Source organism: Pinus tabuliformis, chromosome X (assembly GCF_031772625.1).
Source record: "Pinus tabuliformis cultivar Carrire ecotype Pingquan chromosome X, CPIR1, whole genome shotgun sequence".
NCBI classification, from domain to species: domain Eukaryota; kingdom Viridiplantae; phylum Streptophyta; class Pinopsida; order Pinales; family Pinaceae; genus Pinus; species Pinus tabuliformis.
Genome location: NC_142308.1, coordinates 1,131,130,582 through 1,131,136,238, shown reverse-complemented (window position 1 = coordinate 1,131,136,238; position 5,657 = coordinate 1,131,130,582). Strand labels below are relative to the sequence as shown.

General features: G+C 36.6%; 1 pseudogene; it reads right to left on the bottom strand.

The window, feature by feature from the left end:
* Positions 1–291: 291 nt before the first annotated feature.
* Positions 292–862, bottom strand: LOC149143816 (uncharacterized; annotated as a pseudogene).
* Positions 863–5,657: the final 4,795 nt, after the last annotated feature.

Below are 5,657 nucleotides of genomic sequence, written 5' to 3'. Positions count from 1 at the left end.
CAAATAATTCTAGGCTCATAAAACCTTTGGTGATGGAAATAGCTTACGTGTCCAGCGACTCGAGTGTTTCCTAGGTGCATCACTGTGAGCATGGCCAGCTGCTCCACTGAGCTTCATCTAGAATGTGAGGCTCCACTCGTGTCTCAGCCTTGCCCGCTGGGAGCACCAAATGTTCTGCAAATCGCAAATCTGCTCTTTCGAGCTTACATTTTCTGCTAAGGTTGGCCCAGGGACTTTCCTCAGCCTCCATTACTAAACAACCAAATCACCTCACTGTTTCTCCATCTATAGTCAGCCAATCATAATAGCAGTGTATCTTTTTTTCTGTATTCTCATTAGTAAAGGCCCAATTCATTGGCGGATAGTGTACATTGTGTGGTCATATTCAGTCGCATACCATATTTCTTTCCCAAATACAACACTCGTAGCAATTACCTTGTCGCCAACTCTAACCATTTTTTTCTTGTCAGCATTGCCACCAGGAGCAATAACATCAATGTAAGTACCACGATCAGAGCCCTTGTAAAACTTGAGGCCAATGGGCTTATCCAGCACCACCTCATACTCCTCTACTTGCTTCTTGCTGGGGTTCAATCCAGATTCCTCTCCTTGTCCCACTCCCTCCTCGCTGGATGCCACGGTGTTATTTGTTTCATTGGTGGTGGCAGTGGCGTGCTAGAGAATTCGCCTCACAAAAGGAGTGAAATCATTTCGTGGCCGTACTCATGGCTGCAAATTCCTTTGAACTTGTTGTTCTAGTGGACGTGGATGAGAATGAAAGAAGGGGAGGGGAATCGAATCTATGACCATCTCTATGAATTGAGAGGGCATGAGGAAGTAGTGAGTCTCTGACATCCAACATGATCGGCAGCAGGCTTACGCGTGACCTTGTCCAAATTTCAAGAAACAAAATTTCTTATTACTCATCTCTGCCCTGCAATTGAAAGTTTCTATATGCAGGTAGACAACCTACATGGGAGGATGTGTATACAAGGCTACCTATTCAGAAAACGCGAAACTAATAGCCAGCTTGGGCTTTGGTGTGTATGAGGCACGCGTTGAAGAATTCTAAAGTAGAAGACCCCCAATATGGTCCCAGTACAGAATAAAATGAAACTCAATGGGTACAAGTATTATTTATATCGAAGAACCACCAATTGATCTAGTGGCTAAACAATCGAGCAAACACCATGTACACGTAACATCCATGTAAGGAGAAGATGATGTTAACAATACTTTCTCACTGTGACTTGTCCATGCGCAAGTAAGGATAAAAATTATCCAAATTAAATTCTTTTATGGGTGTGACCATAAGGATAACCATTATACCAACCGAATGCTTTTGTGGGAAACTCAATCAACAATCGAGCGCCTCCATATCAACGGATAAGGCAAGCAAAAAGGCGGCATTGTGGATCGAAAGGGAAACAATAGTCATAGATGGGATTTTCTCAATTACCCAAATCAGAAAGGGAATGTTTTGTTTTAATTTCACCCATAAAATACGCTCCCTAAAGCGGTAATAACAGAGCTTTCCATAGAGCTCAATGGCTTGGGGTTTTTATAAGGTTTTGGAGCTATATGACCAACAATACTTCAGTTTGAGGGAAATTGTCGAAGAGACAATGGTCGCAAAAGGCGTGAATTTCTATCAAATAGAGAAATAGGTTGGTAACCCCAGTGACATGGATGTCTTTGCTGGAGTGACATGATTCCTTAGCTAATCGAGCTGGTGTGGAAAGACACCTCCTTGAGCCAATAAGCACAACAGAGGAAAGTGAATGTTAACTTGATTTTCATCCAATCATTGCTAAAATTCAAATCATATTGCATGGTTCCTGAAACCCTACCACCCTTTGTATAGAAGAGTATGATTTCAGCGTCAACCACATGGAATAATTTCCACGAATCGTGTCATATAAACCGCAGTGATTTTTGTTTTTTTTACTAAACATATATTCAACCAACTAATATTTGGTTGCAGCCTCCACTGATAAACAATTTCATTCGTCCTATATATATTTAAAACATATTGTATCGTACCAACATACTATTACAAAGTTTTCCGAATCTAGAGTCACCTAGACATGCTTACCAAATAATACAAGGTAGACATACATGAAATATTGTAAGTACTTAAGTACTTATTGATGCGGGAAACTTATCTCCTTGTATATCACCTACTTCAACAACATTTTCAATTATGATCTTTATATCCATCTAACCAAATTGCTCGCAACAAATCTCGTTGTCCGAATGCTCTATTCACTAATTGTGTTTAAGGTTTTGTAGACCCCAAAGAATATCCCATGGTATATATGCACCATTCGGATTGGAAATCACTTTTTTACTTGTTAGTACTCTTAATCCAGTTACTTAAACCGGTTTGTGGTATTGAGACTAAAGGGAGGAACATGATGTTCATTATTCATACTACATAACCATTGTGACACATTGCTAGCAAAGAATCCGTCATCCTTTGGGTTTAGTAAATTTTTGCAACAAAGTACACTACTGTCCTTTATTGCTCGAAATTAGTTGACGAGAAATAAACGGGGAAATTTTCTCACTATTAGTTAAAAGCTTTGGTAAGAAATGAGCATTTATATTATGAATATTTGTAACCGATCCTAGCCTTCATAGGCGAGTATTTTTTGCAATGGTTCTAAATATACTAGGTGCTCATGCCCTTAAAATTCCTTCTTGGGTTTGAGCCAACAGATTTTCAGTTTATCTCTATGATTTATGGAGTAAATACACGCATGATTCATGTCTTTATTATAAGTCAAAAGTTCTTTTCACCCAACCATCTTCCCTCATATTCATTATGAGTTTAATATCTTAAAAATTAAATGGAATAATACCATACTCAAGTAGGTTCACAGTAATACTAATCTGGTAACCTTTACCATACCTTTGAATCTATCTATTTACCATAAATATGGTTATGGATATAAGCTAATATGTGTGATTACTATGGTGGCAATAATCGTCCACACCAGATTACCTATATATCTAAGTTCTCATTCAAGTGTTTGATTGAATACCTGAATGTTTCTTAATTTACTTTAACAAGTTGCATGCATAGCCATTATTAACAGTTATGCACATCTACACATAAAACCCGCATAACATTTATTCTATACTATAATCATATTATCAAATCTCAAGTAAATAAGAAATCGTACAGATATGGGTTGGCCCGTAGGCTGCAATATTTGAACTTAGAGCTATAAGACCATTTGTCACATACCTCCTTGGCACAATACTAAAAACCACCTACTATGCTCCAATCACTAAATTTAACTTCGATTAAATTTATATTCGGTAGTTGTCACATGCATAAGTATTCAATCATCTTATAAACAAGGATAACACATGCAATTATACTCCTATTAATAAAGGTATGCTACCATAAAGAGTAAGGATTCAACAAACGGAACATCCTATGCAACTGAAGCAAAACAGATTAGCTGAAAGATTGTCACTTGGAAAATTGAGCACTGCCACCCAACCTAGAACTAACTTCCTCCAGTTCACCCCCGAGCTGAGAGTTATTTCCATGGATCAACTGCCCCTTGTTGATGTCTTCAATGGTTATTTAATGCCCTCTTTCATGATATGGTTTCCTTTAGCGGCGTCCTGCTTTTATGGATCCTTTTTATCCATTTGTCTAGGCTTTTCCCAGAAAAGCTCACCTTTCGCTCCCGCAAGGCTTTTCCCATAAAAGCTTGCCTTTCTCTCCTGCAAGGCTTTTATGTATTTTCCCATAAAAGATTGCCTTTCTCTCCTGTAAGGATTTTATGTTTTTGTTAAATTTAGCATCTTTCTCGAGCTAAGTAACTTAATGGATATTTATCTCCCATTTCATTAAGCTTACCTAGAATTTGATCTAGAAGTCTTATCATGAAAGAATTATCCATTCTCATTCACCAATAGGATTTCATTTGGAAATAACATCATCTCTTGGTGTCTAATTTTCCAAGCAATTAAATTATCTTTATTTATTTAATAATAAAGTATTTACTTTCATTGTTACACCTTAGACCTAGCTTTTCTGTTACAACTCAGTCTTAGCTTAGGTCTGGCAAGATAACAACAGGGCGTTACATACAACGGAGGGGTGTTACAATATTAATTCTGATATTAGATATATTCATAACCAGATCAGTACCTCCTCCCATAATGGTATTTTTGTTGTATGGGCATGTGATTTCTAGACAACCATGTGAGTGACAATGAGTGTCTTGATAAGAAATATTTTAATATTTGAGGGTTTTCATGAAATTCTTATCTACTGCCGAAATTTGTATACATTTAGTAATGCTCGTAAACTATCCATTTTAACACAAATAACTACTACATAGGATTTCTTCTAGTTTTCAATCACTAGATATAATCTCTCAACCGCTAATATTGTAAAGGTTTGGTCAAGCTCATCATAAGCATAGTGCATATTTTTCTTTTCCTCACACAAAAGTTGTTAATAATTTTGTTTGGAATAATAAAACACTATTAAGATTAGCTATAACTTTGTATTTTCTTGATTAATTTTATGTATGAACTTGGAGAAAATAGACCTTGTCAATATCACAAAACCAAAACTTGGGATTACGCTAGTAAGGATTGTGATCATATATTCATTCAATTTTCCACATCATCAACTCCTTGCTATGTTCATTCTTCTTTCCCTAATTTTATTCATCTCTATCTATCGCAATCTTTCATTTTATTCTTTTTTTTGTAAACATTGACATTCTCAATAATTTGTGTCAAATATTTGACAATTCTCCTTACACATTTCCATTTGCGTTAATGCAACCCCAAGATTAATGAGATGCATCCTTTATAACCTTAATGCTTGGATCAACATTTTTTATGCTTCAAAGAGGTTATTATGTAAAATATGGAGAAGGTAACATAATTCATAATATAATGAGATCTATGAAATAAGGTGTTATGAAACCAGCTCAAGAAAAGATAGATCAACGCCTTAGAATTCAGCCTCTTCGAGGGGGCAACCTACTTTACATTACATAAATGAACAATTCTTGGATGATTCAAATGACAAAACCTCCTTTCTATATATAGGAGTCTAAGGAGTCACAATATAATCCAGCCAACCTAACAATAATAATATAAAGCCACAAAAATAACAATAGAGGGATTCTATGGGCACATTAATAACAATATGGGGGCAATGGGGCACAACAATATAAATAAGGGGTATAACTACAATAGTAATGGGGTAATCACTAGTATTATAGGGACCCAACATGCCCCTCTCCTTCAAAAAAGTGTTGTCCTCAACGCTTGAGTAGTTCTGGATATTTCTGCATAAAATTCTCATCCTCCCATGTGGAATCTTCAGCGGATAAGTTCTTCCACTTGATAAGGTACTCTGAAATTGATCGATTTCGTAGCTGTCGAGTTCTTGTTTCTATAACTGCTTCCGGTTCCAATATAATTTTTCCTTCCTCGTCAAGTTCTGGCAATATTGTTTGAACTGGGAGCTTGTCGCCTATAACCTTCTTTAAGCATGAAACATGGAAAACTGGGTGCAATCGAGAAGCTGCAGGAAGCTCCAATTTTTATGCCATAGTACCAATCTTTTGCAACACCTTGTACGGACCATAATACTTTGGTGATAATTTATT